At 38.2% G+C, this 18,743-nt stretch overlaps 1 protein-coding gene across 5 annotated transcripts in view; it reads left to right on the forward strand.

The window, feature by feature from the left end:
• The first annotated feature begins 890 nt into the window (after positions 1-890).
• Positions 891-18,743, forward strand: part of LOC145690481 (beta-1,3-galactosyltransferase 5-like) — a 283,017-nt gene continuing 265,164 nt past the window's right edge. For 3 of the 5 annotated variants that reach the window (XM_081765399.1, XM_081765400.1, XM_081765398.1), the window contains exon 1: positions 899-1,392. The gene's annotated coding sequence lies outside the window, so the exon portion shown is untranslated. Of the gene's footprint in view, positions 1,393-18,743 lie in introns of all 5 variants that reach the window. The other 2 variants (XR_014132238.1, XM_081765397.1) reach the window with 2 other exon arrangements.

The following is an 18,743-nucleotide window of genomic DNA, read 5'->3' on the forward strand; positions in this document are numbered from 1 at the left end:
ACTCATGTATTTTTCTTTAATTTTCTGAAGAGTAAAAAGTATTGAAGTGTCAAGGGAATGATTTTACCTCCTATCCTCTCCGCCTCCAAATTTACATTCATGCATATATTCAAATGGATGTACTTCAAATAAATAAACTGTACAAAAGACAGTAAAGATCACACAAAACGAAAGAAGACGGATGATAAATGAACTTTATTTTTGTATTCTGTTACTGGAATCGAACCTGAGACCACATGCACTAGCCACTGGACCAGCCTGGTGGGAGATGAATGAATGGACTAGTGTTTATAATAATTGTTTAGAATAAATACTTTCGCCAAGAGGTTTATGTGATGTGCAACTCTTAAAAGAGTTGCGGGTTGCATAGATAACCATTATCCGTAAGGATGACTCCATTAAAGAAAAAATGTGGGAGGAAAGGGGGAGAACCTCGAGAAAACCCACGCACACGGTGTTTGCCCACCACAAAGTTCACTTGGCGCGAGCTGGGATCGAACCAAGGACCCCATGCACCAGAGGTGAATGCTCCATCACTGAGCCACCGCAGGCATCCAATAACGAACTCGATGGAGATAATCGCTCTAGCTCTATTGCAAAAATAATTAAAAGAAAAAAAAAGATTTTAAAAACTCGCATTTGTTCAAAAGTGAATATCTGGAGTAGACCTTACTGATGTTACAATCTTATCAGATCCACTCCTAGCGTGTTCCTAATAAAGCACAATGCCAGGTAAGAAAGCATTTGTGCATGTCATAATGCCTTAACATCCATTTTAGGAAGATCGTCTGATATAATGCGTAAAATGCATGCCTGTACTGATATATCTGTCATGGATACTTACCCCGCGCAGTCGCTACTCAACACCAATAATTGCAAGCGTCGGCGCAATCTTTCTCGAGTGTAAAAGTTTCCAGCGCTGTACCGCGGGCAAGAGAAGAATTCAGTTGTTTTCGCCTGATGGTAGAAAGCAGCGCGGTTGAGTTGGGTTCAACTGGTGTGCGCTGCGTGTTTGTGTCGCAGAATTGTTTGAATTGCTTTAGTCAGGAGGCTCAAGAAAGCCGGTTGAGGTGGCATTTTTTAAAAAGTATGTGGCGGGATCGCAATAGTTGAAGGAACAGTGTGATTTAAAAAGAAAAAAAAAAGTTGTTACTTGGTGTGTTTGTTGGAAGGAGTAGCATGTGATCGCGAAAGTGGAAAGAAAGCGAAACGTAAATAGTTGTGATTTTCCTGTACGTATGCTGCTAAATTGCCGTGTGTTCTTGACGACTCATTGTGAAAGAAAGTATCTTCTGAACGGTGATTGTTGGGTGTGGAACCTGAAACCGGCACGGCGGAGTTGACAGTATGCCACGTTGAGACGTGGGTAAAATACCACGGCTCTATTTTCAGGTGAGTACTCCCCCCTTTACACACACACACACACACCTTTTGTTTGTTTATGCATATGGTGTTGATTACTTGGCATATAATGAATAAATGAAATTCGGATTGACATAGTGTCTGATCATCGGCAATATTACTTACCCATCACTGGTTTTGGCGGTTTGTTTATTTCGTTCTAAAGAAAATATGCAAGTTACAGACACCTTACAGTTGAATAAACTTTGATCTACATAGTTGTAATCAAGTGCAAGTAGGTGTTTATAAATGAATCAGTCTTTCCCTTCAGCGAGATGTTATTCAAAAAATAAATAAATAAATATTTAGCTTAAGACACTTATGCGCTCATATGGTAGATATTTTAGGCTTTGATCCTATCCCGTGGTAGAAAAATGTGCGTGCGCTACTGAAATAAATAATAATGATCATATTTTGAGCTGTGAATTAGTCGCGAATTGTATAATGGCGTTTTACTTGAGCGATTTAGTTATCTTGAATGTCCCTTTTGATCGCGAAGGGTATAAAAGACAGATTAGAGGCCACGGTGGTTCAGTGGTAGATAGTGATGGGCACTATCGAATACTTTTTCCTATCGAATGATCATTCGATAGTTGTTTTAAACTATCGATAGTTTTTATTCGATAGTCCGATAGTTTTTTCATTCATTCAAATATCGTGTTCTTAACGTGCTTCGCTGCTACCTAAACATTCATTCGATAGTCTGCCTGACAAACGTAGACTGGACTAGACTCCCTGGAGTCTCTAGGGAGAGGTCTGCAGATTGACAAGGCGGCTAAGGAGGGAAGAGCGTTGTTTACAAGAAGCAAAAGCGCGGTACCGCGTCGCTCGAATGAAAGGTCGGCGACTAAAGAAATTCGTTTCTCCTTTGCAGTGTTTATAACAGATTTTTCCCTCAGCTACTATTCAACCCAATCTCCGGTTTATTTTATTTTATTTATTTTATGATGTTCATGCTATTATATCAAACATATTATTGATAACAGTAAAAGTGAAACAAAAAATACATTTCGAGAATGCAAAGATTGCTTGGCGATTTTTTTTTTCTGAAGCAGTCTTTACTAAGGAAAACCAGGAAAAACCTCACTCAGGATGGCTGACCAGAAAAAGATGTTACATCTTTTCGACCGAGTGACCCCACCGGGAATCGAAGCGGGGACCGCTCGCACCAAAGGCTAGAGCGTTAGCGACTACGCCACGCAGGGCCACGTGGAAGAATTGAAATAAGGATTCCAATCTCCTTAATTGTTGGGACTGCAACAGTATTTGTGTGTAGAGTAGACATAACCCGATAAAGAATATCTATTTTCTTTTAATTTTCATTATTTTCCCCCCTTTTTTATATTTGTCTACTCAGATAGCTTATGATGCTTCGCCTATATCGGCGAAACTGTCTTCAACATTGGGGGAGGGGGTGGCTACGATCATTCCTTTTTTTCTATTTATGCTTTAAATATTTACGATATAAAGTTGAAAAACAATACTATAGAGCAGTAGTTCTCAAAGTGGGGTCCGTGGAATCTAGCCAGGGGGTCCGTGACTCCTAAAAATTGAAATGTGTTGTAATAAAATAGAACTCACACCTGTTAGGCAAGAAGTATTTTTTCGGTTACTAAAGCAGTTACTAAAAAGAAAGCAATTAGAAATTACACCTACGCATGTAAATTTAAATGTTTTCCCACTTTACTAAATTTCTGCCCTGAGGCTAGTCAACCGTTATATAGGACTACTTAAAGTGAGAGAAATTTCTTCTTTGTTAGGACACTTTCAAGAGCAGTTGTACATTAACTGTACGATGCCTCGGAATTTCATGGATTTCAACTTCAAGTGGCGGAAAGTTCCCAGCACTACCACCAATTCCACATTTTTTAAAAAGTAAATGTTATTCATTTCTATGCTTATAAACATCAATCCTCTCCCAATTCTGGTATTTAAAAAACTAAAAACCCTGAAAAACCCCTCCCAAAATGTTCCTACATCCGCCACTGCGAGTAATTTATGACTCAAATTGATTTGTATGTGTGCTGTCAGTACAAAGAGTTGTCTAAAAAGGTATTGCAACATTTGATGCCTTTCCCTACCACTTACTTATGCAAGCAGACCTTTCTTGCTCTTTACAGTATTAAAACTTTAAAGCGAAATCGTCTTAATAAGGAATCGGACCTAAGATTGGTGGTGACAAAAATTATTCCACATTTCAATGCAATTATGGAGAAACACAAAGAATTTCATTTCTCACATTAGTGACCCCACAGATTTGAGAACGTTGTTTATTAAGTGAATTTCCTTTTTTTTAAAAAAAAAAAATGATTTTCAGTCTTGAAAGTTACTGTATTTTCAATTGAAATTTCCTTCAATAGGAAACAATCATGTATCTTTAGAATAAATTACTTATTGCATTATTTTTCTTGTCAGTAATAATTCTAATTAGTATATTTTAATAGCATGTGAAATTTCAAATTAGCATTGCAAGGGAGTCTGCGTTATCGTAAAGTTTGAGAACCACTGCTGTAGAGGATCAGGGGAGCAGAGTTGTCTTCAACACTGGAAGGAAGTCGGACAAAAATCATCACATTTCTCCCGAAAAAGCACATTTCAAATCGAATTATTGGGGGGACATGTCCCCTTCATTCCCCCAGGATTTGCGCCAGTGCCTAAGAATACTAATATGATGACTGTGTATGCCAGTCAGAAAGTGTTCTCAAGCCATTGGTATCATAATGTCCCTTGCGCTAACCCAACCTTCCGCTTATCTCATAATACTAAGAAAAAAAAATCCACTTAGAGACATAACTGTTGAGCATTAAATTAGATTTTAAACATCACTAAGTTAAGAACCTATAAATATTTTCAGTCCAATTATGAAATTATAATATTGTCAGAAGAAAGAAAGATTAGTATTTTCAAAATTTTAATTACGGTAAGTAAAATCACAAGATTTTCCTCTTCGCAGCATATACTACATATATTTTATCTTTATCATAACTGGTGCGCGCTTGAAAATTGCTGAGATTAGATGACAGTTGACCACGTAGGGTAAATTAACTCTCCCCTTAGATCGGTGCATCTCTTTTCGGGATGCAATATTCCTCGAAATGAAACTTGAAGGGGAATTATACGCTCCCCTCTCTCCTCTGGTGACACCATAACGTTGTAAAATGAGCATATGTATGCAGTCACTTCTTTCCTCAATTCTCCGTTGCCTGCCATTGGCTGAAATTCATTCGATAGTTTTTAACAGTCTACTATTGGTTGAAATTCATTCGGTAGCGAAAAGCTAGTAGTGATATTAAGCCTTCTTCAGGGCCTCATAGAAAGACACTACGGCCACAGCCTTCTATGCTACGGCTCCTATAACTATCTATAGTACGAAACATTTCAACAGGCTGGAATTCACTCACTGCTGTTCAGAAACATTCATTCACGTGGCCGGAATAGGGGGTAATAATACTTCTGGTTTCTCCCTTTCAACATACAGCAAAGCAGCAGGGCCGCCTAACGGTAAACTATCGATAGTCTGGTCTGGAGAACGAAAGTAGCCTGTCAGATAGTTAAGCTCAAGTGTTTGCCTCTACAAAGAAAAAAAAATCATTCGATAGTCTGTCGGGCCTATCGAATACATTCGATAGTACAAAACTATCGAATAATTCGATAGTATTCATTCGATAGTGCCCATCACTAGTGGTAGAGCGTTCAGCTCAGGTGCGTGGTGACCTTGGTTCTATGCCAGCTCGTGCCAAGTGAACTTTGTGGTGGACAAAAACTATGTACATGAGTTTATTTATTATTCTCCCATTTCCTCCTACTTTATTCATTCTACTATTGTATTTACTTCTCATAATCACCATCTTCTTTAGCCTAACAGGCATAAGAGTGAAACTTAAAACTGAAAGATCTCAAAAGACAATCACGTGAATCGAGCGTTGGTCTTCCACACAGAAGGAAGGAGCGCGATGAAGCTGCCTTTTGTTATTGAAAATTGTCTTTGAATATTCTATTAAGTTTCATGCTTTAACAATAATTGTATTAAAGATGCTGTTAACATTTCTTAATATCATGATTATAGGAAATTTAGTGGTGTGATTTATTAGTTTTGTTTTTCAGCTTGAAGTTTTTTGAAGTGCAATTTCAGTGAAAATAATTTAAAGCGCAGACTACAAGTTTAAAATTCGCCTAAATGCAAGGGCGCCGATTTCTCTGTATCTTTGGGAAGGGGGGGGGCGTTCATAAAAATACATATAAGACAAGAAAAATTGATATAAAAATATATTCATAAAAATACGGGGGGCTCACATAAGCTTTGGGGGGGGGGGCGGCCCACCAGAATCGGCGCAGTTGCTTAAATCCTGCTTGTTTGGAAACGAACACTAAGATATTATTTAAGTGTGTTTTCGTATCTTAATTTCCGGTGTCAAATTCAAATTTAAACTGAGCAAGTAATTCATTTTACCATAGGCTATTCCATAAAATTTCAAGCTAAGCAAGAAATATTTTTAGGAGCATTTTTTAAAAACATTAATCCTTTTCCTTAATACTTGATATTTTTTTCTATTAGAAAATCTTGAATTTTTTAATAATACAGTACACAAACCAGTTTGCCTGTAGATATATTCTGGGTATATTCCATTAACAACGCGGGGGCATAAACCAAGGATGTTCTGATCAGTGTTTTTCAGAAACAATGTTCCGGGGGCTATTTATTATTATATTATAGACAAGCTCAGACTGGCCAGGGCAGGAGGGCAGGGATCCCTGTCGGGGCCCCCTCTCTCTCATATATAATAATGAATATTAAATAACATGGAAAGTAAGATAAAACATGTTTGGTGTGTTGGAGCATATTTACTCGTTGTAGTTTGTTCCGTTCCCAGAGTTCGTGGCTCCTCCATTGAATGTAGTCTTGGGATTCCATTATTGGGATGAAACTAAAAGTATTGTAAACTCCTGTTTGGGGCCCTTTGTTTGTGGTCTAGTAAGAATATGTTTCAACAATATGAAGAATGGACCCCATCATATTGTCTAAATGTGTATTTGAGGCCCCATGAATGTCGAAATGAGACTGACTTTTATAAAGTCCCGCTAGAGCACTTGCGTGTTAGTCGTTTGACAAGTTATTGCGATCCATATAGAAACAGAACAGGTCCTCACCCTGGGACCCCATTACCACAAGCAAATAATGAAGTTGGCAGCTTTATGAAGAAAAGCCACCCCTCCATCGCAAAGGTTTTACAAGACTTTTAAATTTGTACTACTACTACTACAACTACAAATAATAATAATAATAATAATAATAATAATAATAATAATAATAATAATAATAATATGATTATTATTATTAATATTGAGGATTTCCCCAAGTGAGCACCCTGCCGGGGCCCTATACCCCACAGTCCGAGACTGATTATAGACGTATTATTTTGGTCTCCGGGCGGGCACTCTGACCTCCAGGGGGCAGTGCCCCCCCCAAAAAAAAAACATGTCTGTAAGAAACACTGGTTCTGACTAGCTGATCAAAAGTCTAACCTAATCTGCCTTCAGTTACCAACTAAATGTAAATATAAGTGGTCATTAGTAAATTAATTATTGGAAAACAACTGTTTCACAAGAAAACCAATCAAATTCTTGGGAGGAGTAATCTTATTCTGATTGATTATTATTAGGGCATCGCGGCTGTATGAGGTGGAGCCTGTTGTAATTGCGTAAAATTGGATCAAATGTATTTACTTGCTTTCTCTCCTCGTCTAGTGCTAGCGAATGTGCACACTATTGGTGCATGGGATCCCGAGTTCGATTCCCGGTGAGAGCCACGAAATTTAAACGCGTTACGGTCGTTTGGATTTCATTTTGAGTTAGCTGCAGGCCCTAGTCTCATTTAACCACAGCGCTGGAAAAGAGATGGCAAATATCAACCAAACCATTACTTGGATTTTTATCAGAAGCTGGTATCCTTTACTGGGAATCAAATATGAGACTACAAACAGAAAGAATGCTTACGCACTTGATCGTGGTATCCTTGGCACAAAATCCCTAACAACTTGAGCCGGCGATTTTTAGTGGTAAATAAGCCAGTGTCTTATAGTTCTTAATTAAAATGACGTTTGTAGGTTTTTAAAAAAAATGTACGGTGCCTATATAGAAAAAAATGAGGTTGAAGACCTTGGTTTCAACTTAACGGTATGCGAAGGCAAAATGGAAAGGATAAAAGTTTCTGATGGGTGAAAATTATTTTTCACGTGATGGAAGAGTTGCAGTTTAACATTTTTAAGAGGCAGGACTCGGGATTAATCCTTATTTTTTCCAATGGCCAGTCTACATCTCATCATATAATTGCCTTAATACTGATTTTATATTTCACCATTAGTAATGGGACCAACATCCTGATGTTAACGTTAGTGTACTTTTATTATAGGTTCACTCTAGACAGCCTTATAAGATTATAAGTTTAGCACATCAGAACATCCTTTACTAAATAATAATTCTTACGCAAAAATGTGGTTCAGTGATAGAACGCTCGTCTCTGGTGCGTAGTGTCTCTGGGTCGATCCCAGTAAGTGAGGTTTGAGATAGATAAGCATCGTATGTGTGGATTTTCCTGTTTCTTCCGACTCTCATCATTCCACATTTATTATCCACCATGTTTTCCTTTGGGTCGGTGTTTAATCGTTTAATCGTACCTACAAAATAAATAAATAAAAGCGTTTTTTTTAGTAGATAGCTAGACCTATCCCGGTCGAGTTCGTTAATACAGTCAATCCGTTAAAATCCTCAGTGGTAACGGTGACTTTAACGATGGCTATCCGTATCCCATACATGTAAAGTTTCGGGTGATCCTCTTTCCTGTCTTTACTAGGCTTTATTTTCCTCATTCTTAAGTGATTTTCCTAATAAACCTATTGCATATATTTGCAGTCAACATCTCTATTAATAAAATACACCATCTTATAAGATTTCCTTTGGGCCACTGCCCAACATAAAGCTAAGATTGGTATACCAAACCGTTGAACTTTGTCCTTACATAGGGTTATGTGACAGCTTATATTGACAGTTTCCAATATTATTAAACCTTTGAAAAAAAGATTGATATTTTCATATTCGTTATTTATATATTTTTGGTATTTCGATCAAATTTCGATATTATATTCAATATCTGACTTCGTATATGGCACAGCCCTAAACTGGGGGGAGGGGAGCACGGTGGCTCAATGTTACAGCACTTACCTCTGGTGTGTGGTGTCCCTGGTTCGATCCCCGAAGTAAGTTTGTGTTGAACAACATCGTGTCCGTGAGATTTCTCGAAGCATCCCCGTTTCTTCCCACATTCTCATTTCACTGTTTTCTACCATTCACTACCCTTTTAATCATCCATCTCCCGTAACCTAGAGTAATATATACACGTGGGACGTTAAACTAAATGATTTTCTCAGTCCTCAACTGACATACTAAACACGAGAAATCCACATTTACCAACCTAACATTTTCATCGTCATTAGTATGTTAATTGTCAAGATTGAGATGCTTCCGTGCAACAAGATAGTCATTTCGCGTTGAGATACCAGTTACCTTCAGTAAATGTGGTCAACCATACATTTTTATCCTGTCTTTCAGGATAGTGTTCTGTCCGAATGTCGCAACTATTTCATTTACAGTTATTTGCAATATTGTTCTTTCCTCATCGCCTCGTTGGTTTTCCGTTCAACCCAGCTACTTTTTTTTTTTTCTGTCTTATCTAGACTCATATTGCCGAAGCCTATAGTAGGCTTTCTTTGTAATTCATTTTTGCGTAGTGTTTAGCCATATTTCTGGCTCGTGAAGTAGGTTATATTTCACTCGAAATATATTACTGTATTTGGATCATGCTAGTGAGTCTTACAAGATTATAATACAAGTAAGGCCGTTACTCCACGCGATATCTCTTGAACCAAAGTCGATTTTTGAGTTTTTTTTTAATAGATAGAGAGATTATTTCGACTGAGTTCGTTAATTAGGTCAATTCGTTAACATCTTCAGTGCTGTGCCATGGGGAGGGCGAGCGGGGCAACGGCCCCAGGCGCCGAAGTAAGGGGACCGCAAATTTCGGAAGGAAAAAAGAAAAAATAGATAGGAAGAATGTTATCCATGTTAGGAAATGCATGTGCACTTATATAAAATGCAAGAAAAAAAGCAATAAAAAGTGCTCCAAATCAAGGAAAAGCAGGGTTTATTTTTTAAAATTCTTTTATGCTTCGCGCCAACCATAGTGGTGCTTCGCGCAGATGAGGTTCGTGGTCTGTAAAAGCATTGGTTGCAATGTTGCAATATCAAAGGTATGTAGGTACGCGAAGGCAGTGATGAATTCAGGGTTAGCCCGGGGGAATGCCTCCCCCCCGGGAGAAACTCAAAATTTCAATCACAAAATGTAGAAATTACTTCACCCAAACTCTCCTTCCCCCTGAGGAGTTAACATTCCCCCATGTGAAAATGTCTGAATTCAACACTGCGCGCAAGTGTTCCCCTCCCCCAGCATTCTTGAGTCTTATTCAAAAAATATTCAGGAAATATGAAGAGGAAAGTCTTTCAAGCTCTATTTGTATATTATTGATTAAATTATTTCCCTCATATTGATTTAATATATAAGCTATTTCCTTTTTTTCAAACAACCACTATCAATTTACGTTTAAACACTATTTATATACAAACCCTCTACACTTATTGAACAAGAGATAAATCGAATATGTAGCATGTGCTGTAAGCCATGAATGATGGTGTTAACCCAAGAAGAAGAAAAAAAGCAAGAAAATTGCATATATTCATGCACGCAGTTGAACAAAATTATTTAATTATATAAACTATGCTTTATTTTAAAATGGAGGTTCTTTCTTCGTTCTTTTCGAACTTAAAATTTTTCTATGACGGTTTCCGGAAATCACATTTTCCGTTTTTCCGGAAAATTTTCCGTCTTTCGCTTTTCCGGAAGAGTTTCCGTTTTTCCAGAAAATGTGGTCATCCCTAGTCTTTAAGAAGCTTGACCTTTTAACACGTTAGCCGCCAAGCCATATTTCGGGGGTATTTTGCACCCCACGATTTGTGCATCAGAATTATGCACATGGCGGCCATGGTATATTTATATACGATGGCGTACTATCGTCTTTGACCGCTTATTTAGGTTCTGTAACAGGTATTTAAGCCGGGATTTTTTTTTTTTTTTAATTTTTCAAGTCAAAGATGGACCAAAGAAGACCGCAGATGCATTTTGGAACCGGATGGTCAACTTGGCGGCGCGGCTTTTTTCTTAAGGCAAATTTCAAAACTTTTTCACGCCTTTAGTTTTCAAGATAGATTGAAACTTGCATAAGAATTACAAGGTTGTCCCAAAAGTTCGTTGCTAACAATTAACATTTTATTCGCCAAGTATTTACATACCAAAAATTATTCCTTAAAATAAAGACCATCATGTTCTAAGACTTTCTGCCATCGAACTGCAAGCATTCGGATCTGGTCAAAGTACCATTCAGCCGGCTTCGAATTAAAGAATTCTTGACACACTTCCGCGACTTCATCAAACGATTCGAATCGGAAGCCCTTCAGAAAATGTTGCATTGAGCGGAAAAGGCCGTAATCTGATGGAGCACAGTCCTTACTGTATGCAGGATGTGGCAAAACTTCAACGCCGTCTAGCTCCGCAAACTTGTCTTTGGTCTTCCTAGCGGTGTGTGGCTTTGCATTGTCCTGCTGCATCAACGTGCGCTTTCGGTTGATAAAAGTCGGGTACTTTTGCTTCAACTTGTCGTAGACCCGCTCCAGTTACTGACAGTAAAATTCGGCATTGACGGCATGACCATTCGGAACCAACTCAAAATGCACGATTCCTTCAAAGTTCCACCACACGCAAACATGACTTTCTTGCCGAAGCGATCTTGTTTTGGAACTGACGGTGTTTCTTGCCCTTTCTTAACCCATCGCTTGTCTCGATTGTGCTGGACCAGATAGACCCATTTCTCCTCCGATGTCACAATACACTTCCAAAAACGGTCGTCCAATGGATTACTGAGCAATTGACGGCAAATTTCAACTCGTTTGTTGGCTTGTTCTTCAGTGAGTTCGTGCGGATCTTGGCGCGGCTTTTTGTGAACAAGATCAAGTTGCTTCAAGTGTCGGTGAATTGTCGATTTGCCAACTCGAAACTCAACAGCCAATTACCGAGTGGTCGCTGAAGGCGCAATGTCTAACCCGGTTTGCAAGTCTCCATCATTCAACTTTAACGGCTGTCCGGAACGAGGTTTATCTTCAAGACTCATGTTGCCTGACTCGAAACGCTTGTACCACTTTGAGATCGCAGCATATGCGATTGTTTCTTCACCTTCGGCAGCACAAATCTCTTCTGCAGCTTTTCTGGTTGAGAGTCCTCGCCTTCAGCAGTAGCGAATCAAAACTGGCAGCTCAATTTTACCAATTGCCATCTGGAATACTCAAATGAAGAGCATCGCTATCATGATATAAACACACAAAACACTTAACAGTTGTATAAAATTTCAAGTTTTTGCATGTGTTTACGAACTTTTGGGACATTCTTGTATGTGTACCTTTGGGTATTTATCAATTTTTTTAGATCCCTACGTGAAACCGGGGCCGGGCCCGAGGGGCGCAAGTGTTACGAAGGAGTGATTTTTCAGAAAAAATTCGTTTTTTCCCGATTTTTCCGGTTAAGGTTTATGATACGGACACGTGGTACCGTTGGTAAGTATGCTGTATCGTGAGAAAAACGAGGTATGAACCATGATCCTACGATAAATAGTAAGGAAGCAGTAGCTGTTTGAGTAAAAGTCTAAAATTTACCTCAGAAAGTGGAAATCCTTAAAGGGTTAAACTTCTTGCAATCTGACGCCTTTGTTACATTTCTATCTGATAATTCATTGTTAAGAGCTCTTCTTTGTTCTATCAGTCTCTGAAGCATTCCATGTATGCTGTTCCACCGAGTTTTAACTTGCTGTATAAGGAAATGTACTACCAATCCTAATAACCTTTACTGTTTTTCCAGTTCTGACGTTGCCAACGTACTATGTTTAAAGTGGGAAACAATCCGACTAGCAACACTTAACATTTTCTCAATTTTTTCTATTGCAAGACCCTTATTTATAGAGAGTTATAGGGTCTGAACAAAACAACATATGCTTGCATACGGAAGTTCTAATACCGCACTTGTGATATTACTAGCATTGTCATAGACAATTGCATGTATTTTATCTGAAATGTTCCACTGCTCTGCAACATGTGCTAAGTGCTGAGTTAGGTTTACCCTTGTGTGCCTCACGTCTATTTCTATTATTTGAAGGACTGAACTTATTGAACTTAGATGGAAGCATATAGTGGGCTGTGATTGTAATATAACTTTCCGTAGCATGCGAAGTCCAGCTATCTGTTGTCAAAGCAATCGAATCCGCAACCACACTTCTCCTTAGAAAACAAGGCCTCAATACGGCGAGTCACAGTTTGCCTGGATGGTGACTGTTAACTTGGTTCTATTTCATTTATAAATTCAAGAAACCGAACTGCTTCAACGAAAGGCAAAGGAGGAAGATCCTTTGGTACCATATTACTTATTTTACTATCAAGCACCTCTGCTCTTGCGGGAGAACAAGGTTTAGGTTCTCTGAGATAAGACAGAATTCTTTTCTGTTTCTTACGTACTACTATGTTCCCTTATTTGTAAAACATTTTTTCTGGGATCTTTCTGTTACTTTAGATGCATTTGAGCTTGCGCCAGGTGAAGCGATAATCTGAGATATAGAGGTAGCAGCACCTAGATTATCATCAACTTTTCTGAAATAAAAAATAAACACTTTGATTGCATTAGGAGTTGACAATTTAGTAACAAAACATGAATGTAGAATAAGAAGTAAAATTTTCAAATGCATATAGAAACCTAGATAATAAGTCAGCATTGAGAACTGAATTGATGTATTGATGATTAGGTGAAATTGTCCTTCAGTTTAAGAGAAATTCGCGGAAAAAGTTATGAAGAGAATTATGTGGAATTGATCATTATATGAATAGCTTGCGTTAGTTTCAAGTAGTGCTACATACTATGGTATGTATAGTCAATAGTACCGGTATTTGGAATTCGTGACGTTTATAGTTGCAAGATGGTAACACTAGGTTACAGTGTAAAATTGAATTACATCAGTAGACTTGAATTTATCTTACGGGTTAAAAAGTCTATGGCACAGGCAGGGGTGGACTGGCTATGTAAAAAGGGCGCGGTCACATACTCTGGGAGGGCGCCGTCCATTCGAGGCTTTCGCTTGTATGGAATACGCCCTCCTAATAAAAGGAAGTGCCAGGGGGTTCCCCCGGAAACTTAGTACACAAAAAAACAACAAAAGATTAAGTAGCTATTGCAGTTAATCACGATAGAATTATACAAATTCAATATTTTCATAAACAAACAAAGAGACTTGGAGTACTAAATATATTAGGCCTATATAAATCTGCACACTAACTGAGAGTACAAAAATCACACCAGTTGCTTAAATTCTTCGGCTACATTTGTTAACAGCTAATTATAACTGAAGATTTGAGTTAAGTTTGGGGCTTATGCTATTTTTCATACTTCTGTCCTTTTAAAGCTATGTTCATCATAACATTAACTTATTTTTCATCTATTTTTAAAACCGTTGGTAAAAAGTATACATGGAACATTTACTACAAATTAACAAAAGTAAATTTAGAATTATATACCTATTTAGCGAAAAAAGAAATTCAAAAACAAAACTGGAAAATGAAAGTAAAGTCACTGCTTTATGCTTGAAGGAGCCTTCGCATCTCCTGGCTTTTCTCACAAATTTTGTTAATAATAAGATTGTTGTATATTTTGGTCAGAATGTCTCTTTCTGAGTTCGTCAAGAACAAAGATTCCAGATGTTCATCTCTAAGTCTTAAACGGAGTCTTGTTTTTATGTATCTGAGCTTTGAAAATGCTCGCCCACAGGACACTTGGTTGCCGGTAATGTAAGGAGATACTTACAAACTTTGAACAATTCTGTGCCGAGTCGTGAGTACATATTGTACTGGAGAATCACATCGAAGGCGCACTTAAAGCAAGAATTGCACTTCACTCCATCACATTTTATAGACCTTAAATCTACAATATCGTCAGTCGGCCCTAAATACTCCTCCTCCTTTTCCACGAAATCTTCCAAAAACTTGTCCTCTTCAATCAAATCTTCAATCGTACGAATCTCAACAGCGTCTCGATTCTTTTCTTGGTTCTCATAAGGGGATTTTGTAAACTCTTCCCACATTGATGAAAACGAAAGAAGTTCTTCTTTAAGTTTTCCCTCTTCACAATCAGGAATTAATTCAGTGATTCTTTTCAGTGACAACGAAGCCAGACTTAAACTCTTGAACTTCTTAGGATCGAAACACTCGAAATCTAGGTATAAGCTTTGATTTTCAGCAAATCGTTCCTGCATGCTGTTAGAAATTTGGTCTAGAACAAGTTGAAAACTGTTACTTCAAATCTGTATTTAGTGTCTTCAATTACTTCATCAGAAGCTGATTCCTTTCCATTTTCTTTCTTTTTCTACATCTTACCTCAGGCAATTCTGTTTCTATAATAACTTGTTCTAGACTAGGAATCTGTAATGAGTCCTTCAATATTATGTGACATTTCTGTTGCAAAGTGTTCTGCTGCTTTGTAGACAAGCTCTAAACTTCGATAAACAAAACATTTGTATCCTTCCGCTTGTCACAAATACGATTGGCTAGTGATGTATCGCTCCCACTCCCCACGGGGAGGAGCAAATTATACACGTGCGTTTTTACACTACTGTCTGGTGTTGTCCAGATACTTCCAGCAGCAGAAAAGAAAGAAAAAAACTGGAAAGATTAAAAAAAAATATATTTGAATTTCGCTAGTAAACAATTGTTGCTTAGTGAGTAAAAGTTTATCTTGTTGATGTTTCACCACAACACTCACGGAACCGGGATTCATGTTAGCCGTCTTTCAGGCTTGAAACCAGAACACGCGTCCACAGTTGAATTGGCGCCATAATTACTGCGCATGCTTAGTGTTTATTTCTATTGTTTCATTAGCCACACTCGATTGCAGCATTATTAGATAATCCGTATTATATTTTTATCATTTATAATAATGTAGCAGTTTTGTATGGAGCTTCATAGTAAAGTAATAATCAAACCATATGAACTATTTTGCAGAGGAGTAAAAGCGTCGGTAGGACAACAGCAAATCAGGGAGATTTAGTGTCACGTGGCTTTGTTTATCGCAGTTTAGAGCTTACGCCGAACAGGATTTAGCTTCTTTCAACTTATTTTGAGTTGAGGATATCAGGCGCCATGCTTGGACATAGTCAAAGTTTTTTGTTTTCAAGTAGTCTGATAAAGGTGTGGTATGCTGAAAAATCAATAAAAACATCCCACAATGATACTCTCAAAGGAGCACAAATTTTGAATGAGAGACATTGCATCATGTCTGACTTTGGAATTGAATTCTAGTTCCCAAGTTCCATGAAACACTACTTAAAACCAACAATTACAATACATTTCTCTACTGGAATTATTTCATTTCCTAATTTCACTTCTTCTTCTCCACAAACCCGTTATTTCTCCGGTCAAGGGTCAATTTTCTAAAGTTGATGAGCTCGTTCAGCACTTCACCCCTCTTAATCATTAACTAACATGAACCTTTGCACTCCAAATTTGATAAGGTTGTATAGCCACTTATCAGTGAAAATAACAATACTACATTATACTTAACAATGTACTTACCAAGTCGTATCAAAGTCTATTAATATATTAGAAAGTTGGACGTCCGCTTTCGCCACGTTTTTCGCTGTTATATCCTTTGCAATTTGTTATTAGGTTCATTAATCCGTGCTCTTCACAAACATTTAAAAGAATTTGCACGTTATCAACGTATTGCTTCACAAATGTTAAAACTGTTAGTTCATTGCCCTTGTACATTCGCCATGTTGATAACATAAATGCTCGTTTCTTTCCCACAATGCAACTGTTCGGTTACCTTGCGCCAAGTAGTTCCCTTCGCTCGCAGTATACTCCCATGCTTATAACCGCTTATATATATAACAAATAAACATATTTTTCGAGACTCTTATATATTATCAAGCATACAAACGATCAAATTATCCATATCTTTCCTGTAATGTTTACAAATTTTGCTGGAAACGGACGCCCAACTTTGGAACTTAACCCAAAAGTTTCTTCATAAGTCACAACATATCATTTTCAAATCATTCTTTGATTCGTGACCGCCCTTCAAGCCATTTGATGTTCATGTTATTCACAAACAGTATACAGTTTTTGCAGCATTCTCACTTGTCCAAAGTCATAGTACAGATTTTGCAAGTATTATATTCTATATACATTATGTATTTGGGCATCATATAATTTGGTATACGTATACTTTTTCAATGTGCATATATACGCACAATAATCTACTATATTATAAATGCCACTGTATGTTTGTATGTATGTATGATTATGTTCCACATCTCCTCCTAGACGGTTAAACCGATTTTGAGCAAACTTGGCATAAATATTCTTTGGTACCATTTAATCAACACTGTCGGGGTTAACAACCCCCAACTCGGCCCTTTGCAGAGGGGGAGGGGTGGAAAATTGAACCCATGCTATTTAAATGGGGATTATAACATTAGGAATGGTTTTAATGGTATAACGTAAGAACGAGAAAAATAATTTTAACGAAATTTTGGAAACATATAGGTTATAGTGTGACATAAAACAGCCTTGGTATATAACGTCACTAGCGCCCCTAACGGCGGGAGTGGGAGGGAGGACATGTAAAAATTACCGAGATTATAGTCAAATCAATATATTTCGAAGTCGCTGAAATCATTAATAGTACCACCAAAGCCTAAAACAGAAAAGGCAAGGCCGTAGGCCGAGTAAAGATGGGACCTGGGGGCGGATCAGTGGGGTGAGAGGGTTGATATATAAAAATCATCCAAAATGACCGATATTTGAGTCAAATCTATAAATTTCAGGGTCCCTAAGATCATTATAATGACATTCCCAAAGCCAAAAACAGAAAGAGCGAGACCGCAGGCCGAGCAAATACTGGGATTTGGGGCGGAGCGTAGGGTTGGTAAGGGTGATATGTAAAAATCGTTCAAAATGACCTATATTAGATTCAAATCTATACATTTAGGGGTAAATCTAATATCATTAATAGCATTCCGACGCCGAAAACAGAAAGAGCGAGGCCGCAGGCCGAGAAAATACCGGGGTCTGGGGTGGAGCCCTAGCTGGCCAAATACTAGCGAATTTATAAAATAATTATGTAGCCTTGTTTTTTTTAAAGTGCGTTCAGAGAGAAAACTGTGCTTCTTCCCGAGGCTAAGACGGGTCTTGGCCCCTCCCGAGGAGGGTGCAAGGTACTGATGTGAGGAGGGCGCAGCGGCCATCGGACCGGTACTTGATTATGGCCAGTCCACCCCTGGGCACAGGTCTGGTGTAACTGAGTAATAAACTTACAGAAAAAAAAACAGTCGGAACGGTAGGGCTCTCGAATCGAACATCGGTCTTCTGAATGTTAATCTGATGTTCTAACGCCTGAGCTCAGTTGGAATCCGTAGTGTACTCCCCCCCCCCCCATGAAATGATACAAGACTACTGCGTGTGGATTCTATAGAATCTAGGGCCCCGATTTCTCTGTAACTTTGGTGATCCATTCAGATGCAGAAGGCATATATGTAGGTTTTAAGACAAATCGAATTCAAATTATGAAAAATATTGTATATTTATAAATACAATGCGGGGTCCACATGAACTTTGAGGGGGCTACCCCCGGCCCCCCAGGATCTGTGACCTTGACAGATCACTGTGATCATGATAAGCAATGAAGAAATGGTTGGAATATAAACATACCAGTTGTACTGATAACACAATGCCAGCTCTCTTTACTGCCAGGAGTCTGCCCTCAAGCACACGCATAATCGGAAATTCCCCGAAACATACGCATGATCGGAATTTCCCGATGCGAACTAATGATCCGCAAGCCCTCACGTAAATAGAAAAAGTACGTGGTTAAGGAAGTGTACAAATAGATGTAGCAGGAAGGAATCTTTCGTCGCTGATTTACTCGACCTTTCCTATCCACTGTGAAGTTTAAGAGCATTGCCTCATTTACTTGTTTTCCCGTAGCATTTTTCGTTATTTTTCTTAATGTAAGACGACCAATGTCGCTATTCCAAGTGAACATTTTCATTTTCCAGAAAATTTTTCGTCTTCCGTTTTTCCGGAAAATTTCATTTTCCGTTTTTCCGAAAAAATTCATCTTCCGTTTTTCCGGAAAAATTTCATCTTCC

This window comes from Thermobia domestica, chromosome 7, assembly GCF_964235325.1.
Source record: "Thermobia domestica chromosome 7, izTheDome1.hap1.1, whole genome shotgun sequence".
Taxonomy (NCBI): Eukaryota; Metazoa; Arthropoda; class Insecta; order Zygentoma; family Lepismatidae; genus Thermobia; species Thermobia domestica.